Source organism: Doryrhamphus excisus, linkage group LG21, assembly GCF_037039965.1.
Source record: "Doryrhamphus excisus strain RoL-2023G ecotype Guam linkage group LG21, RoL_Dexc_Guam_v1.1, whole genome shotgun sequence".
Lineage (NCBI taxonomy): Eukaryota > Metazoa > Chordata > Actinopteri > Syngnathiformes > Syngnathidae > Doryrhamphus > Doryrhamphus excisus.
Window position 1 is genome coordinate 1,149,036 of NC_136377.1, and position 21,204 is coordinate 1,170,239.

General features: G+C 41.8%; 1 protein-coding gene across 6 annotated transcripts in view; it reads left to right on the forward strand.

Moving 5' to 3' along the window:
- Window positions 1–21,204, forward strand: part of flrt1a (fibronectin leucine rich transmembrane protein 1a) — a 73,286-nt gene that overhangs the window by 38,992 nt on the left and 13,090 nt on the right. For 3 of the 6 annotated variants that reach the window (XM_078787913.1, XM_078787912.1, XM_078787911.1), the window contains exon 2: window positions 14,536–14,738. The exons of the other annotated variants lie outside the window; for them this stretch is intronic. The gene's annotated coding sequence lies outside the window, so the exon portion shown is untranslated. The remainder of the gene's footprint in view (window positions 1–14,535; window positions 14,739–21,204) is intronic. 6 annotated transcript variants of the gene reach the window in all.

The window sequence follows — 21,204 nt, forward strand, 5'->3', positions numbered from 1 at the left end:
AAATCTGCTATATGGCTAATGGACTATTGCGCAATAGTCAATGAGGTAGAAGCACTGCGGTGTAAAGATTGGCGGGCGTGGGGGGCGGGCATGGGGGGGGGGGGGGGGGGCAGAGTGGTCCTGGAGAGAGTCCTGTAAAAATCCTCACATTTCCGTATCATTATATGTTTAGACATAATCAGCCTGGAATAATGACCATTTTGGTTCATTAGGGCGCCTGACCAACACGGACGCCATTTTGGATGTCCAGTGCTGGAGATGCAGTTCATAATTAAGACCGTGTTCCGTTTAGGTGGAACAAATTTTGCTATCATGCAGGCTGGCTCGCTGACATTTCTGTGAAATGAAATAAAGCTGGAACACGGACAGTTCTAATGACTACATCCATGTGACATGGACCTAAAAATAGTCTGGATGGAAATTAAAACATCTTCGTAGGAGTAGTCACTGTAGGTCTTCAACCTGACTGCATACAAACGACATCATTAAAGCTTGGTTAGCATATGCCTTGGTTTGCGTACGCCTTGGTTTGCGTACGCCTTGGTTCGCATACACCTTGGTTCGCATACACCTTGGTTTGCATACGCTTTGGTTAGCGGATGCTTTGGTTTGCATACGCCTTAGTTAGTGGACACTTTGGTTCTCATACGTATTGGTTTGTGTACGCCTTGGTTAGCGGATGCCTTGGTTCGCATACGCCTTGGTTTGCATACACCTTGGTTCGCATACGCCTTGGTTCTCATGCGTCTTGGTTTGTGTACGCCTTGGTTAGCGGATGCCTTGGTTTGCATACGCCTTGGTTCTCGTACGTCTTGGTTTGTGTACGCCTTGGTTAGCGGATGCCTTGGTTCGCATACGCCTTGGTTTGCATACGCTTTGGTTAGCGGATGCCTTGGTTCACATACGCCTTGGTTAGTGGACACCTTGGTTCTAGTACGTCTTGGTTTGTGTACGCCTTGGTTCGCGGATGCCTTGGTTAGCGGATGCCTTGTTTAGCAGAGGCCTTGGTTTGCATACGCCTTGGTTAGCGGACACCTTGGTTAGCATATTTTGGGGGTTTTCCTCAAAAGTGTTCCTCAGTAATGTTAAATTGGTGAGACAACCATAGGAGGAAGTACGGTGCTAATGCTAACATGTGCGTCTGTGTTTTCATTTCAAATGTGGAAGTGCTTCCATGCAAATCCTCTAATATTTTTGCTTTTTGCCGTTTTAATGCTTCCCGTCCGCCTTAAGTGTAACATCCTGTCAGAGCTTCTGCTGCTATGGCAGAAAACGCTTTCCACATGGAGGTCGGATCAACAACAGCAACGGCGTATTGGTCGCAAGGATGCTGGTGCAACGCTGCAGTTATTCTGTCAGCCTTTTCCAGTTTTTGGAAGTCACCTTGTTTAAATTTGATCTTTCTGGGGGCGGGGGGTTCATAAAACTGAACTCTGGAGACAAAGGATAATCTGCGGCCATCCGAGGATACCTTTCCCGCACAATGGAGGTCACCGCGGGAAAGTAATGTTTCTCCTTGCTGTCTTTGTCTCCGCTGCTCTCCATTTGTCAATTCCCGCTTTTTCCTTATTACCACATGCGGCGACTGCAAGGGAAGCCCTTGGGATATGTCAGCATGTACATCCATTAAATTATTAGACCTCCTTTATTATTAACTGTGTTGCATACACAACTGGCCGCCGGCTTTTAATATTCATGGCGGATGACTGTTCCCAACAGATGCTAACAGGACCAAGTGGGATCGGATTAATGCATTCAAGTGCAGAACACGGCGGGGCAAAGCGCTCATTTTGACAGCAAGCGTTTTAATAATTAGCGCTGTTACGGGTCAGCATAAACACACACGCGCATTGTTTAGTGGAGCGTTGTGAATGCATTTGAGATAATCAATGCTCGGAACGGTCAAATAACGGTCAAAAGCCTCCTGGTAGATCAGCTTGTTTCACATTTTGCTCCGAGGGCGGCCGGGTGAAGGTTGGAACCCCGACGAGCGGACAACTCTTTCAAATGAGGGTTGGGGTAAGCAATAGGCGTCGGCACGACACCAAAGAGCATGTTTTGATGTGAAGCAGGACTCCACAGAAATGGCGCTAGCGTCATCTGTCGTGTTGTCGTGAGGCTGTAAATGTGTCATCAAACAGGCCGTCCAGTGAGTCAGCTGCAGGCTCGTTTCTTCTTCCTTCTTTCCGAGCCTCTGCTTAATTTCCTCTCTCTTTGTCCCCCCCTGCATGCCGACCTTGTCCCTTATTCCACCCGCTTCCATTGTGAGCTTGTCCACAATGTATGTGACAACGTGTGTGTGTTTGTGTGAGAGAGCGAAAGCGAGAGCGAGCGAGACAAAGGGAAGGAGAGCAGCGAGGTGTCCAGCACTTAAATTGCCTGTTTATTTCCAGTCATTGCATCAATTACGGCCTGGTAGCTTTGCAAGGAGCAACGTGTGTTTGTGAAATGTGGGTGGAATGGGAGAATAATTAAGGAAGCATAGATTAGGGATGTTTGTGCTGGGGCATGCATTCCACAAACCCACCAAGCATAAGACCAATGCTTGACGTGTGAATTCATGCATCTGGAAGTGAAGCAGCGGGGTCGCATGTAAAGATCAACAACGTGATGGCTCTCCGGGGGGGGGGGCATGTCTGTGACAGGCTGCCGTGATTAGACCGGCAATTCGTCAAACGAATCCAAGGCCACAAACCGTTTGGAGCTGCGACACTGCAGTTTGTCTCTTTTTTTTTTTTTTTGTGGGGGGGGGGCGTCCACGGTGAGATGGGGAACATCCAGTATCGCTAGCGGCGACATTCCCGATACCTCCTGCACAGATTTGTGATCCAACCAATGTGTGTATCGGCTGAAATGACTCCCCGGGCGGCTTGGCTCAGGTGATGGAGTGGTTGCTGGTAACTGTGGTAAATGTAGTAATAGTGGGAAAGTACACACACAGAAGTACTTCGAAGACATAAAAAGCCAACCTATATGTTACACATAAAACATTACATTCATTACCTGACCTTAACTTATACCGGACCATGGATGCAAACCGACATGACACCATGGAATAATGTTCTCCTCTCATTCTGTGTGGAAGTGGTACTTTCCCGAGTTCTTAATTTGTCCTTCCTCCATGCTACAAATCGTTACAAATGCATTCTTAGGTGTAGTTGGGGAGCTTGCTACTGTCTTCTGTCCCCTCCGAGATCAAATGTGTCATTTCATGTCTACACAGCTGTAGTATTGGTTCAAGAAACATATGTTATATATTGTCATATGTCATATTACACATATACAACATAAGGTGGCCACTCCACACTCTTTATTGCTCTCTGCTTCTACCATATCTTACTTATTGTGTGGAAATATGGGCTAATGACTATAAAAGCAATCTTCACTCGCTAAATGTACTGCAAAAAAGGTCAGTAAGGATAATTCATAATGCCGCCTGCAGAGGACATACTAACTCCTTATTTCTAAAATCACAAATACTTCAACTTGCTGATATAGTTCATCTTCAAACAGCTAAAATAATAATGCATAAGGCTAAAAATAACCAATTAGCTAAAAATGTCATCCAATACTTCTCTACACGAGAGGAGAAATATGATCTCAGGGAAGAAGTACATTTGAAACACTTCTATGCTAGGACTACGTTATGCTAGCCATAGCATTTCAGTATGTGGAATCAAACTATGGGATGGATTGAGTAAGGGAATCAAACAATGCACAACGATGAGCCAATTCAAGAAACAATACAAGCAGTTGATGTTTGCTAAATACAAGGATGAAGAGTCTTGAACCAGTCATGATGTGCTATATATATCACTATATTGACACTTACTATGGTACACATTATGTCATTGTATCGTCATATTAACTTGTACTTCAGTACGAGGTACATTATTAAAAAAAAAAAAAAAAAAACCGTAAAACCGTATTATGGAAAGCAGGAAGTGAACAAATGTAACAGTCACTGATCGTAAAAGCCTACTTTGGTATGTGACAAAAAACACTAATAATAAAAATTAAAAAATTAAATTACATAAAATTAAATAAAATTAAATTACATAAAGTTAAGTAAAATTAAATAAAATTAAATTAAAAAAATTAAATTATATTGAGAAAGCAGGAAGTGAACAAATGTAACAGTTACTGATTGTAAAAGTACCAGATGGAGGGGTAGGATTTAATAAGCTTTGCTTCTTCCTACTCCTTTTGGACATGTGGAACTGTGAACTGATTATGGGATGCATTCAATTGTAATCTGATGTATGTTGAAATGAAATAAAACCATTACCATTACCATATGTAGACATCACGCCCGGGTATGGAACCAATTAAGTGATAAATGAGGGACGACTGTAGCACTGAACATGCATGGATTCGCAAAGTTCGCAGCCAGCTGAGCACCGAGCGCCACCGCAACACGGCGAGGACAACACAGTGTTTGCTAAGCCGTTGTCCCGAGAGGCGGACGCTCCGAAAAAAAAGCATCACTTTAAAGAGCACCAGGATGTTTATTGACATAACACAAAAGGGAGTCATTTTGTTGACGGTGCCACTGTTTACGCTTATTGCAGCTTTTCTTTAATTTGAAATATGTGACATTTGAAAGGTTTGTTGTCGCTACAACGCCAGCATATTTAATTTGTAGCGTTCAGAGGAAGCGGCCCTTTTCTATTCTATTTAGAGACGGGGTAGCGGATTGTCTTGGATTTAATAAAGCTCCATATTCAATTTGAACACCTTACAGTTGCATGTTTGCTTTCAGGATGCTTTTTTTTTCCTGTCAATGGCATTTTCGGATTTTCTTTTATGACCTTGTACAGTACTTCCCTGCGGTTTCCTTTTACATGTTCATAGGAAATCCAAAATAATGATAATAAATAGGCTTGAAAAAATTTTTTATGAATACTTTTTTGGTACTTTTTTTTTTCTGGACTCTTATTTTGTGTATGTGTTTCCTGTTTGGTGATGTTTTGAGTTGTGCATGGCTCCAGTGTGTGAGCTGCGGGGCGTTCCTTGGACTACGCTGGTTCGTTTGTTGGGTTTTTTCATGTCATTCATGTCACACGGTCATGTATTGTTTTTTTTTTCTCCTTTTGTTACTTCCTGTTTGGACGCCGTCTTCCTGCTGCCGCCATTCCGACGCCTGTGATTGCTTGCATCCGCCTCTGCGACATAAAAGACTTTTCTCACCTGCTTCTTTACGCCGATTTGTGACAAAATGTAAAAATGTGCATATTTCAGACATAGCAGCAAATATTGATTAATCATGATTAATTAATTTGAAAACTGCAATTAATCTGACTACAAATTACATTCATTTGGACAGTCGTGGTAAAGACGTGATTTGAAAAAAAATTATTATTTCAGCTCACACTGATGAGCCCTTTTATATCTTATGTATAGAAAACGTCAACGTAAATCCATGAATACGGAGGAACTACTTTTAATCCGCCGCTGAAAAGCCAATCAAAGTCGCCTGGCTCATTACTGTCAAGAGCAGAGGGCTTGAAAAACACGGATGACAGATTTAGTGGCGTCCATCCCTCCGGGGCCGCATGCACGCTTTTTATGGTAAGGGAAACAATTCATCACAGCGCAATTCATCTGTGGTTAACTTTTAATTAATGTTCCACAGCGGCGACTGTTCAAATGGTGAGCTGCGCTCGACGAGCTCGACGAGCTCGCTGCACTCCGCTTCTCCTTCGAGGCCTCCGCGCGTTTCCTCCTCGTCTCTGAAGGAACAGCAGAAGGAATCGTTGTTATCCTCCACCGACATGACCCGTCTCTGTCATGCCTCCAAATACTGCCGACAAAACCACAGATTGGCTCTCTTTGGGTTAGACCCGATTACACGATTAATCGAGACAACAAGCTTGAGATTAATTAATTAGTTGCCGCCCTAGTATAAGTATTCCAGTATAAAAGTATCAACAAACTAAGAAAACTATTCTCTTTTAGTACATGCGATAAATGAAACGGTACAATGTTGTACATGCGTGTCACTTCCTGGACTTCCTGTCACGTTCTTTGGGTTATGTGAACAACTACATTAGAAATCTGATTATTAAGCAGAAATATTATGCTTTTTATTTTTTTCTGGCGTAGAAAAATGGATGGATGGTATTATAAATGTCTACGTACTTGACAATTACTACTGTGCAGTGGCGTCATTGGGCCTATTTTAGGGGGGATTCAGACCCCCTAAAATGTTCTTAAGCCCCCCTAAATAATTTTATACTTTTATTTATTTTTTATAAAAAAAATTTTTACAAAAAAAAATTTTTGTACAAAAAAAAATCTCTGACAAATTTTATATAACAGGGCAAAATGTTCTTAAGACCCCCTAAATAATTTGATATTTTTATACATTTTTTTTTTTTTTACAAAAAAATCTCAAATTTTAATAGAAAGTTTAATGTTAGTGCGGCCCGCGCAAGTTTGATATGGATGCTGTATGGTATCATGTACCCAGAAAAAATTATTACGTTTGATTCATGTTCATGTTAAAGGTTAAATAACTGTTAATAGTTATCCTCCCTATCCGTGTGGAAGTGGTAAGTATGTAATTATAGTAATTATTAGTAGTAATAGTAGTAGTAGTAGTAATTATATTTATTTATTACTGATTGATTGATTTTCTTTATTCTTGATTTATTTATTTATTTTTCATCTTATTTTGTGCAGAAAAATAAAAAGTAAGATATTTGAGAACAGTGGAATGTTTTATCAGAGCTTTTATTGTAGAAAATCGAAACCAAAGCACTGAAAAAGTTTGTATATTTTTCTGTTTTTAATAAATGCGTTTTTTTGGAAAACCTGACGCGGCCCAGCCTCGCCCAGACCCTAGCTCCAGTGGCCCCCATGTAAATTGAGTTTGAGACCCCTGATCTAAGGGTTAAAAAAAATGTAAAAAAAAAAATCAAATGTACGACATCGAAATGTCTTCTACCTATCTAGCAGAGCATAAACTAGCAAGATCCAAATCTGCTCATGTGTTTTTCCACTTCATTCCAACAACTTCTCTCTTAGCCTCCACTCTATATTCCTTTCATGTTTACATTAGATTCACTGGCCAGCTCCCGAGGCTCAGTCTGTGCCAATATTTGTGTTTGGTTGAAAGCTGCACCCTATTCCTTGCATTTTATCATCTTCTTGTAGCAGCTCATTTGCTGCCCTCTTATATCCTTCTTCAGCTCCTCGGTTTGGCTCCTCTGCTCTTGTCTAGCCTGAATTAACAACATCAAGGCCGAGAGTTAAAAGAAGGAGTGCGCTGGTGGAGGAGCCGATTGCGGAGGCTCCAAAGCAACAAATTGGACGGCGAAGCGGGGGCCTTGATGTAGAAGAGCGGAGCGGACCCAAGGACGGCTGCCTGAATGGAATTAAAAAGGACGGATGAGTCAAACGAGCGGGACACCGCATCTCCGTGTCTCTTAATTAAACGGGTAAAAGCTTCCTCGGTCCGAGTTGTGCACTTGCGCACGGCGGATGCTTTTTCGCTTGTCATCGAGTCGAGAGCCGCAAAGGAAAAAGTCAAACAGCCAATCTTGAAGAAGAAGGCGTTGGAACACGTCAGGCCGGTGACTAAGACACGTTGGAGCCGACTGCTCATGCGAGAACAACACATTTCACCTCCATAATGCGTCGTCTTTGTCACGGCGGACAACGGCGCTCTCTGCCACCTCGCCGTCACTGAATAGACATTATGTGGCGCCGCATTAAAAGTCCGAGCACATCGCAGGCGCTCCGTGTGTGAGAGGATTGTGCGAGCGAATGTGTGTGTGTGTGTGTGTGAAATGATCTGAGCTTGGCTTTCTGCACATCTATCACTGTAAAATCCCAGTGAGATACAAACCCAGCACTTACAGCAGGCGTCAACCTTTGAATCTTTGATGAGGATGCTCCGTACTGTAATAACAAACCTGTGGAACACTACCCTCCGTTCACACAGCAGGCCCTTTCGGATGGACCCTCCTGATTTCAAGTTGAAAAATTGCAAGAATTTACATTTTGCATTATTAGATCCTAAGGAGGTTCGAAGTAGAGCTTCAAAATGCAAAAAGAAGAAATGGAATGAGACGGAAATAACAGTCTGACCCAAAGACCGCAGCCTTTAAATGCCTGAGATCTTGGCAAAAAGTCGGACCATCCAGACACGGGACCCTCGTCGGCCTAAATCAAGTGGAGTCCATCAGACGGCGTCTGTGAAAGAAGGTTTTCATTCATTCATTCATTTTCTACCACTTTTCCTCCGTCCATCCATGCGTCCATCCATCCATCCATTAATCCATCCATCCATCCATCCGTCCACCGGTCCATTCATCCATCGGTCCATCCATCTATCCATCCATCCATACGTCCATCCAACCATTAATCCATCCGTCCACCCGTCCATCCATCCATCCATCCGTCCATCCATTTTCTATTCCACTTATCCTCACTAGAGTCGTGGGGCTATGCTGGAGCCTATCCCAGCTGTCTTCATGCGAGAGGCGGGGTCCACCCTGGACTGGTGGCCAGCCAATCACAGGGCACATATAGACAAACAACCATTCACACTCACATTCATACCTGTGGCTAATTAACCTAGCATGTTTTTGGAATGTGGGAGTACCCGGAGAAAACCCACACATGCACGGGGAGAACATGCAAACTCCACACAGAGATGGCCGAGGGTGGAATTGAACCCTGGTCTCCTAGCTGTGAGGTCTGCGCGCTAACCACTCGACCGCCGTGCCGCCAAAGAAGAAAAAACACCTTCCAAGGTTTTGTCTGTACGGGATAATGTAACCTTGGCGGTCCTGATGGCTTCCAACGATCCCACCTGAGATGTAGGACCATTCCACTGTCCCGTGTGGAAGGTCTCATTAGCGTCACTGAGGCCTATCTCAGCTGACTTTGGGCGAAAGGCGGGGTACACCCTGGACTGGTGGCCAGCCAATCACAGGGCACATATAGACAAACAACCATTCACACTCACATTCATACCTATGGAAATATACAATATATATATAAATACAGTATATTACACTCATTTGCTTTGTCGCCTTGAACACAAAGCTAAGATATTTTGTGGGAGCCACTGGACTTCTACGTTGGCTTGTTTGCTTCCTTCCACTGGTGATGGATGCTCTTGTACATAATTTACGAGTAACAAGCATCCTTCCGAGCCTTCATTAATGGCGCCTTTAGAGTTCATCCTCTTGAGGGGGAAATCTTATAGCATTCTTAGTTGGCAAGACATTTATCATTTACATTCGTCTCAAACGCTCCTGAAACCCTTCCGGTCGTATTAAAAGCCTGATTTCATAATAGAATAGCTTTCCGTTTGCTGGCCATCAGTCCAGGGCGCACCCCGCCTCTCGTCCAAAGTCAGCTGGGATAGGCTCCAGCATACCTCTGTGACGCTAATGAAGACAAGCGGTGTAGAAAATGGATGGATGCCATTATAAATGTCTATGAATTTACCTGGGGGCCACTGAAGCTAGGGTTTGGGTGCCGCTGTGCCGCATCAAGTAAAAAAAAAACATATTTATTAAAAACAGAAACATAAATAAATAAACCTTCTTCAATGCTTGTACTGCTATAACCTTCACTTTTTCAGTGCTTTGGTTTCGGTTTTCTACAAGAAAAGCTCTGATAAAACATTCCACTGTTCTCAAATATCTTCATTAGTATTTTTCTACACAAAATAAGATGAAAAAATAAATAAACAATTTAAGCTGTAATTTCTGGGGTACATGATACCATACAGCATCCATAGCAAACTCACACATTAAACTTTCATATCAAGGCGGGGGCCTCAAAATAGCATCCCGCGTGCCCCATTTGGCCCGCGGGCCGCAAGTTTGAGACCCCTGGTCTATGTACTTGACCATTACTACTGTGCAGTGGCGTCATTAGGTCTATTTTAGGGGGATTCAGCCCCCCTAAGATGTTTTTGAGCCCCCCTAAATAATTTGATATTTTTTATAGATTTTTTTTTATTTTTTATAATTTTTTTTTTTACACAAAAAATTTTTTTTACTTTTTTTTTTTTACAAAAAAAATCTCTGACAAATTGTATATAACAGGGCAAGAATAGGAGTTAAAATAAATATTCACATTACCTACTAGTACCTACCTTTGCAGCACACAAAGCCAACTATTGACAAGAACAGTAGAAGAATTGATATACGAAGGTTTTTCCAAAAAGTAAGTATTCATCACTGCTGGTAGCAATTAGTTAGCTCCAGCCCAAAGCTAACATCAGATGAACCAAGCATTTTACGAAAAAAGAACAAATATAAATAAATTAAATGAAAAAAAAATCCCCAAAATAAACCCCACCCCAGTAGGGACAGTCGTAGCGGAATGCGAAGCACTTCTAATCGTGGAGAAGGCAGTTACTGATTTTTTTTTCTCGTTTCCAGCGTGCCTTTACCTCTAACCGTTTTTAAGAAAAAAAACGAAAGTGTTCACTCAGATTGCTACATTAAAGTACGCTGGAAATACATTTACCTTAAATGACCTAAATTACGTGCCTGGGAGGGCCACGTCATTCTCGATGTTGGGCACCTGTCGCCACGAGCAGCCAACGTAGCGGATGAATTTGCTAATCGGGGTTATGGAAAGAGCCGAAGACACAACACAACAACAATGCTTCGCCGCTTGGCCGCTTGGCCGCTCCGCCGCTTGGCCGCTTCCAGCGCCAACAACGTCCCCAAGCTTGTTGGGCAAACAGAGCGGCATCACGGCAGGAACACGTACTTAAACACACACGTGTACGCCGCGGCTGAAACACGCTTCCATGTTTTGTAGCCTGGAGGACACGCCTCACGCTGTCTTTACTCACTCGCCGCTCTTTTGGCAGCTTTTTGAAACATGCTGGAGGGAAGGATCCTCGGAGATTTTTCAAGTAATTACTATTCCTCCTCACCGAGACGCCTGGGATCTCGCCGTTTTTGGAGCGTTCCCCTCATACGATTGGAACTTATACTGAGTCATATTTGCTGATTGTAGTTGATATATGAATGATGTTTTTATGTTGTGAAGAGCTTTATGACGTTGTCTGTGAAAAGCGCAGTAAAACGGTAAATAACAGGATGGACACAAAAATGGCAAAGTACGACCCAATTCCATTTATACAACGTTTCAGTCATTGGCTCCTGACCTGACCGTGGTACGTGAATTTACACTACGTAGGGTTCCATCCATCCTTTTTTTATGTCTCATTAGGGTCGGGGGGTGCAGGGAGGGCTGGAGTCTATCCCAGCTGACTTCAGGCGGGGATACAACCCGCACTGGTAAAGTAGGATTAATCACTTATAAATGAAAACATTTGTTTATAACCTTCTAAATATGTTTTTAGCATTATTAGGGCCTCCCTAGCCCCCCCAGTGGTTTGCATGTTCTCCCCGTGCATGTGTGGGTTTTTTCCGGGTACTCCGGTTTGCTCCCACATTCCAAAAACATGCTAGGTTAATTAGCCACTCCAAATTGTCCATAGGTATGAATGTGAGTGTGAATGGTTGTTTGTCTATATGTGCCCTGGGATTGGCTGGCCACCAGTCCAGGGTGTACCCCGCCTCTCAGCCAAAAGACAGCTGGGATAGGCTCCAGCACCCCCCGTGACCCTTGTGAGGATAAGTGGAATAGAAAATGGATGGATGGATGGACGGACGGACGGACGGGTTGGTTGGATGGATGGATGGATGGGTGGGTGGGTTGGATGGATGGATGGATGGATGGCTGGATGGATGGATGGGCAGGTGGGTGGATGAATGCATGGATGGGTGGACGGACGGATTGATGGGTGGATGGGTTTTGTGGGAAGGTGGGTGGGTGGATGGGTTAGTGGATGGATGGTTGGATGGACGGGTGGGTGGTTGGATGGATGGGTGGGTGGGTTGGATGGACGAATAGAAGGACAGATGGACGGATGGGTGGATGGGTTGGGTGGGTGGATGGACGGATGGATGGGCAGATGGATGGATGGATGGATGGATTGGGTGGGTGGATGGATGTACAGATGGATGGATAGGTGGGTGGGTGGGTTGGATGGACGGATGGAAGGATGGACTGATGGATGGGCCGGTGGGTGGATGGATGCATAGATGGGTGGACGGACGGACGGACAGACGGACAGATGGATGGTTTAGTGGATGGACGGATGGACGTATGGATGGATGGATTGGGTGGATGGATAGGTGGGTGGGTGGGTTGGATGGATGGACGGATGGACAGATAGAATCCCCTCTACATGATACCGTATAACACCCCTACTATCTCCACACATGTCAGAATAAGCAGATGATAATGAAAGATGATAAAGCAGATGTGGACTATCCAAGTCCATTAGCATGTATTATGTATGTATGTACGTACATATGTACGTACGTATGTACGTATGTATGCTGTATGCAGGAGGCGTCCTTCATACAGCATACAGGCGTCCGCTGCAGTGACGGACGGAGAGCAAGTTGCTTTTTAGCATGTCTAATAGCATCAATCCTGTTGTTTATCAGCGAGATCGGATCTGCAGGAGTCCAGATGGCAGACAAAAGTCGGTCTGAGTCAGCACGTTTTCCACACGGCACATCTGCGGTCGCAGCCGTGGCTACCTGCGTGTGATTGACGGCCCTTGTTAATGGTAGGATTTCTGGGAGGAGAACAGCGGGTTAGTGTCAAGGTCAATCGGGGGGCGTTTGGCAGAAATCCAATTGGAGATTTCAGATAGAAAATTGGAAATAGGCGACCAGGACTGTGAGTCAGAGCGGCGAATCAAAAGGTCAATTCGGGTGCAACCATCTGGGTGTCATACGGGGTGCAGAAGCACTTGTACTGATAAATACACATAAAGTACAAATAATTCATTATTATTTCACATCAGTACTCATGTCAACGTCGTCAGTGTATGGCGCTCCTAACGTTTATTGGAGTGTTCAAAGCAGGGGTCTCAAACTCAATTTACCTGGGGGCCACTGGAGCTAGGGTCTGGGTGAGACTGGGCCGCGTCAAATTCCCCCCCCCCCAAAAAAAACACATTTATTAAAAACAGAAAAATGAATAAACTTTGCTTTGGTTCCGATTTTCTACAATAAAAGCTCTGATAAAACATTCCACTGTTCTCAAATATCTTAATTTTTATTTTTCTACACAAAATAAGATGAAAAATAAATAAACAAATCAAGAATAAAGAAAATCAATCAGTAATAAATAAATATAATAATAATAATAATAAAAACTTAAGAAACCACATATAGTTGGTGGGTAGACAAATGATTTTTTTCATATTAAAATGAACAAAGCATTATTAGAGCCCTGTAGACATGACAAAACACGACTATAGTCACATTTATACTCTTTTTATTTACAACATATTGCGCAACTGCAGGGTCTTGAGACCCATGCTAACTCGCAAACTAGAGAGCTAGCGACCTAAACGGTAGCCTTCAAGTTATTTCCTTTAAACTTAAAAAGTCCAAAACTTACCACTTCCACACGGATAGGGAGGATAACTATTAACAGTTATTTAACCTTTAACATGAACATGAATCAAACGTAATAATTTTTTCTGGGTACATGATACCATACAGCATCCATATCAAACTTGCGCGGGCCGCACTAACATTAAACTAGTGTCCTGCGGGCCACATTTGGCCCGCGGGCCGCGTGTTTGAGACCCCTGGTTTAAAGGCACCACATGGCCTCCACATATGGCACATATACACCTGTACCATGTACCATGTATACGGGATGCTACTTCGTTCTGCCTTGGAGACTGTGTCTGTAAGTAATGTGCAACTGCTGTTTTAGACAGCAGTGTTGCTTAATTAGGATACTGAATTATGTCGAGCTCGGAGATTTTAGCTTGTAGCTGTTAAAAGGGGGACGCCGCTCCAGTATTTGAGAAGCACTGCTGTAAATGAATACGCTGTAAATCACAAAGTGTGAAATATTATTTTTGTAAATGCTGAATTTGGTATTTCTCACTCTGTCATTAGTTTGTAAAGGTGCTGAGAAACCGAGACGGACGCTTGATTTGGACAAAAGCGTCTTTTGAGGCCAAAGGCGAAGTCTTTGAGCGAGGCCACGTTGATGAAAGACTTTGATATACGCTACTTCTGCCGCAATGTACGTCTTGGAAGTGCCTGTTTGAACTTCCTTTGAGGGATTTAATGAAGAGGCTTTCATCAACTGAGCAGAGATGAAAACGGCGTACATTTGCCGCAAAATCAAATGAATTTTAAAGTGGTTGACAGTTTATTTCTGTAATTGGTGTTAAGACGCACACAAACTCAATCGGAATTATGAGCGTTTTTGATTGCGTGTTGGATTTATTTCAAGTGACTGTAATGAAAGTTTAAGAATCAATCACGTAATCCCGCCCCTCCCAAAAAAAGTCGTCGGCTCAAAACGACACAGTGAAGTCGACAGCCGGCATCCTGCCGAGAGATCAGTGATGGCGTTCCAGTTTCATCCCACAATGTGACATCTTGACACTTGATTTCCGTTGACGGTCAGCTGTGATTTCATCTGCCATCACTTTCTCCGCAGAGAGCCCGTGTGACAACGGCGCCGGCGTCTCATTGACGGCGAAAAACGCAAAATAAAAAGTCTCCGGAGAGCTTCTGCGGCTGATAGTGGCAACGCACGCTTTATGGACGACGCGTCGATGGGAGCTGGAGAAGATACAGCTGGCACGCTTTAAAGAACTGCGTCGGGGGGGGGAGAGCGGGGCCCATGGCACTGGCAAAAAGGTGGGATGACTTTTTATCTTCTCATTAATATGAATTGTTGTAAATTTCAAATGATATCTACTTCTGCATTATCAAATGTCAACATTAGACCCTCTTGAGATATTATCATATACACATTATATAATCATAATCATAGCAATGTGACAGATGTCAGTTTCATGTCAATGTGGTCACATCATAACTATTAACAGTTATTTAACATGAACATGAATCAAACGTAATCATTTTTTCTGGGTACATGATACCATACAGCATCCATATCAAACATTAAACTTTCATATCAAGGCGGGGGCCTCAAATTAGTGTCCTGCGGGCCACATTTGGCCCGCGGGCCGCGTGTTTGAGACCCCTGCTCTAACAACATGTTTGATGAGATGCTTTATCTTGACGTGTATTTTCCGTTTTTATTCCAAATCATTTCCTGCATTTATTTGTAACCCAGCGTCATATAAGCCTTTAGCTTCATTGCTAATCCAAAGCAAAACAGGGCGGGGTAACAGGGTAGGGTAACAGTATGGGCGGGGGCAAAATCATGTTTAATTGTGTCCGGTGTGCACACGGCTTTAAGCTGTCATTTCAACATTAAGCTTTGGTATCAAGGTGGGGGCCTCAAAGTTGCATCTCGCGGGCCGCATTTGGCCCGCGGGCCGCATGTTTGAGATCCCTGTGCTAAATTTTGCAGCTTGTGCAAAATCAGCCCGAATTTTGTTTTAACTCGCCCCGGGCCATCGGTACATCGTTATTGTCGAGTTCTGATGTGGTTATTTTTCCTCCCTCCATGAGTCTAACCTCCTGTACATCTTCCGATACCGGTCCAACATTTTCATTGGGTTCATTATTCATTCCAGTTCTACCAAACTGGTTCATGAATCCGGTGTTTTCCAGTTTTGAATCCAATTAACCAAGATAACGGGGTTAAAGTGCATAATGCCGACGCTAGGGAAGCCCCCACGCTGTGACGAGCGCACTTATGTGTTTACGAATCCACCGCTGTCTCAATCACAGCGTGCCCAATCATCTCCAGCATTGTGTGAAGATAATATTTATCCCAGCATTAACATAAGCCGCGTGCATACAGCGGTTATCTGGAAACAACAACAACATTGAACCCGCCACGCAGGAAAAAAAAATAGCTTTCTGCAAATGTACTTGCATTAGTTTTATTGATTTAATGACCACGCCATTAATTCTCCATGTCACATTACTGCTGTCGCTTCCATTTGGATCACATTTGATTAGACAGAAGGGGATTGGAACCGGCTGCGATTTGCCAGCATTTATGGTTTCGGCCTCTCCAGAGACGCCATTTGTTCTCCTTAAGAATTTCGCTCGGAAGATATACAGACTGTTTAAAATGGGATCAAGTCAATGTTGCGTTTACACACGCTTGACGTAAAGACAGAAGATCTCTTTGTGGACTCGAAAGAAATGAAGAAATGATGCCGGGAAATGAACCAAAAAAACATTTTGTGATATTTCCCAAATGAAATACAAGTGACAAACAGATTGAAGTACAAGAGGACGCTTTGTGAATTTATGTAAGAAGCGGAGAGAGAGGTTGCGTCTTATCCGATGCGTCATCACTCCCACCAGCTGGGATAGAAAGAATCCGGTGAAGCGCCGAAGAACTGGAGTCTGAGGCGGAGTGTCGAATTTGGGAGAAAACTTTATTTTTGCTGCCTCACCGTGGGTTTTTGTTCTGGGTTTTGGTATTGTTAAAAGGCCAGTCCCAGAGGACCGCAGGGTCCACCCGCGGGGGTTGATATGGTAAAAGCAGATCAGATAAATAAGAAGGTGCAAAGCCGTTAAGACATTTAAAAAACAATAAGATTGTTTCTCAAAAAGATGTTTCTCACACATAAAAAGGCTTGCATGCTAATGTTTGCATTTTTGTCCGTTTTCATAGGTTGACACCTATATGGACATGCTGGTGTTAGCATGCTAATATTAACAGAGTAGCATTTCTAGCCATTTTCATAGTTGGACACTATTATGCTAGGTGTTAGCATGCTAATGTTTGCATTTTTATCAATTTTCATGGGTAGACACCTATATGAACATGCTGGTGTTAGCATGCTAATATTAACAGAGTAGCATTTCTAGCCATTTTCATAGTTGGACACTATTATGCTAGGTGTTAACATGCTAATGTTTGCATTTTTATCAATTTTCATGGGTAGACACCTATATGAACATGCTGGTGTTAGCATGCTAATATTAACAGAGTAGCATTTCTAGCCATTTTCATAGTTGGACACTATTATGCTAGGTGTTAGCATGCTAATGTTTGCATTTTTATCAATTTTCATGGGTAGACACCTATACGAACATGCTGGTGTTAGCATGCTAATATTAACAGAGTAGCATTTCTAGCCATTTTCATAGGTGGACACTATTATGCTAGGTGTTATCATGCTAATGTTTGCATTTTTATCAATTTTCATGGGTAGACACCTATATGAACATGCTGGTGTTAGCATGCTAATATTAACAGAGTAGCATTTCTAGCCATTTTCATAGTTGGACACTATTATGCTAGGTGTTAGCATGCTAATGTTTGCATTTTTATCAATTTTCATGGGTAGACACCTATATGAACATGCTGGTGTTAGCATGCTAATATTAACAGAGTAGCATTTCTAGCCATTTTCATAGTTGGACACTATTATGCTAGATGTTAGCATGCTAATGTTTGCATTTTTATCAATTTTCATGGGTAGACACCTATATGAACATGCTGGTGTTAGCATGCTAATATTAACAGAGTAGCATTTCTAGCCACTTTCATAGTTGGACACTATTATGCTAGGTGTTAGCATGCTAATGTTTGCATTTTTGTCAATTTTCATGGGTAGACACCTATATGGACATGCTGGTGTTAGCATGCTAATATTAACAGAGTAGCATTTCTAGCCATTTTCATAGTTGGACACTATTATGCTAGGTGTTATCATGCTAATGTTTGCATTTTTATGAATTTTCATGGGTAGACACCTATATGAACATGCTGGTGTTAGCATGTTAATGTTAGCAGAGTAGCGTTTCTAGCCATTATCAAAGTTCGACACTATTATACTAAGCGTTAGCATGCTAATGTTTGCATTTTTAGTCGGTTTCATGGGCAGACACCTATATCAACATTTAGCACTACCATGCTGCTGTTAGCATGCTAATGTCAGCAGAGTAGTGTTTCTAGCCATTATCAAAGTTTGACACTATTATACTAAGCGTTAGCATGCTAATGTTTGCATTTTTAGTCGGTTTCATGGGCAGACACCTGTATCAACATTTAGCACTACCATGCTGGTGTTAGCATGCTCATGTCAGCAGAGTAGTGTTTCTAGCCATTATCAAAGTTCGACACTATTATGCTAGGTGTTTGCATGCTAATGTTTGCATTTTTATTTGGTTTCCTGGGCAGACACCTATATCAACATTTAGCACTACCATGCTGCTGTTAGCATGCTAATGTTAGCAGAGTAGCGTTTTTATCCATTATCAAAGTTTGACACTATTATGCTAGGTGTTAGTATGCTAATGTTTGCATTTTTATTCGGTTTCATGGGCAGACACCTACATATATCAACATTTAGCACTACCATGCTGCTGTTAGCATGCTAATGTTAGCAGAGTAGCGATTCTAGCCATTATCAAAGTTCGACACTATTATGCTAGGTGTTAGCATGCTAATGTTTGCATTTTTATTCGGTTTCCTGGGCAGACACCTATATCAACATTTAGCACTACGATGCTGCTGTTAGCATGCTAATGTTAGCAGAGTAGCATTTCTAGCCATTATCAAAGTTCGACACTATTATGCTAGGTGTTAGCATGCTAATGTATGCATTTTTATTCGGTCTCATGTGTAGACACCTTTATGAACATTTAGCACTACCGTGCTTGTGTTAGCATGCTAATGTTTGCATTTGTATGTGTTTTCATGGGTAGACACTGATATGAACATTTAGCACTACCATGCTGCTGTTAGTATATTTATATAGTTTAGCTTTTAACAATGCAGCTTGTAGCCTAATTAAAAGTAGCATCCGCATGCCCTCCTTTCCCTCCAAATAATAATTGAAGAAAAAAAAGAATCCCAGCTGAAGCGTGACAACCGCAGCCTTGGCTTGACAGCAGAAGATAGATTCGCCGTAGCAGCGTAATCAAGCATTTTCTCAAAATGGAAGAAGTTATTTCTGTCTGGAGAATAAACAATTTCCAAACAGCCGCATTAAATGTTAGACACCAAATGATGAAAGACGAGCGGAATTGATCACCGACAAGAGTGACAGATGTAAAGTTTATTTGCCAGTTTGTCTGCCAAGCGCAAGCGTACGCTGGAGTTGCTAACGCTAATATGCTATTCATATTTCAAGCATCAATACCGAGTCATTTTCACCGGGAAATGTCATCGCTGTGGCAACCGCAGATCACCTACAATAAAACTGGCGGAGCGGCTTGGACAGCCCTCGTGTCGTAAAGACGCATTAAGCGCCAGACAGGAAACAGATGTAACCAAGTAATAGCCCAGAACGGGACATAATGGCATCAGCCGCACATTACATTGGAGTTGCACATTACTTACAGACACAAGGCAAAGCACATATGTAAGTACCCAGGTTCCACTTTGCATATCATGATGCCCATTCTTCCCTCTGGAGCAGGGGTCTCAAACATGCGGCCCGCGGGCCAAATGTGGCCCGCAGGACACTAGTTTGAGGCCCCCGCCTTGACATGAAAGTTTAATGTTAGTGCGGCCCGCGCAAGTTTGATATGGATGCTGTATGGTATCATGTACCCAGAAAAAATTATTACGTTTGATTCATGTTCATGTTAAAGGTTAAATAACTGTTAATAGTTATCCTCCCTATCCGTGTGGAAGTGGTAAGTTTTTGGCTATTTAAGTTTAAAGGAAATAACTTGAAGGCTACCGTTTAGGTGGCTAGCTCTCTAGTTTGCGAGTTAGCATGTGTCTCAAGACCCTGCAGTTGCGCAATATGTTGTAAATAAAAAGAGTATAAATGTGACTATAGTCGTGTTTTGTCATGTCTACAGGGCTCTAATAATGCTTTGTTCATTTTAATATGAAAAAAATCATTTGTCTACCCACCAACTATATGTGCTTTCTTAAGTTTTTTTTATTATTATTATTATATTTATTTATTACTGATTGATTGATTTTCTTTATTCTTGATTTGTTTATTTATTTTTCATCTTATTTTGTGCAGAAAAATAAAAATGAAGATATTTGAGAACAGTGGAATGTTTTATCAGAGCTTTTATTGTAGAAAATCGAAACCAAAGCAAAGTTTATTCATTTTTCTGTTTTTAATAAATGCGTTTTTTTTTGGGGGGGGGGGGACCTTGCATCAGGTTTCAGGCCCAAAGTGTTCTTGAGCTGAATACCAAGTCACTTAAGGGTTCTCTGCAAGCTGCATGCCCACAGGGAAGCTGCCCCCCCCCCACCACCGCCGCCCCTCCCCAAACACGAAACACCACTCTATATTTCTCTTTCCGTCATCTTTGCTCCCAGCATTGAAAGCATTATCTGAGCCCGTGTGGTGTAAATTGTACATTTCTGGTGCAGTAGTTCCATTTATATTTCATATTAACATTTTAATAATGGCTGATGATTATCATAAGGCTGACTGTACAGTTTAAATGTATTTAACTAATCCCTGTTAAATGCAGCATGACGCGTGCTTTATGCAAATTGGCATATTCTCCAGCATCCTATTACATCACCGTTCATCTTAACGGCAATGGAAAAGTGTGAAGCGTCGGGATGGGAATCATTCCGTGATTCTCAGAAAAGGGTGGAGTGCCGTCTCCGGGTCGGATGTGAGATGCCGCCCCAAGTAGAGGAGTTTAAGGACCATGGAACGTGAGATCAAGAGGAGGTCCGTTGTGGGGAAGAGGGAGAAATAGATCTAGCAATAGAGCGATAGATAGATCGATAGTACAGCGTAAACTACAAATTTCTACAAATAATTTAAATAATTTAGAATAAATTATAAATAAATAAAAATTAAAAATGTAAATAAATAAATGTAGAATAAATCATAATAATAATATATTAATGATTTAAATAATTTAGAATAAATTATAAATACATTTAAAAAATGTAAATAGATAAATTTAGAATAAATAATAATAATAATAATCTATTAATAATTTTAATAATTTAGAATAAATTATAAATACATTTAAAAAAATGTAAATAAATAAATTTAGAATAAATAATAATAATAATAATCTATTACTAATTTAAATAATTTAGAATACATTATAAATAAATAAATACAAAAATAAAAATGTTGAATAAATAATAATAATAATCTATTAATAATTTAAATAATTTAGAATAAATTATAAATAAATAAAAAATAAAAATTTAAATAACCCCGCCTCTCGCCTAAAGACAGCTGGGATAGGCTCCAGCGGTAGAAAATTAATGAATGAATGA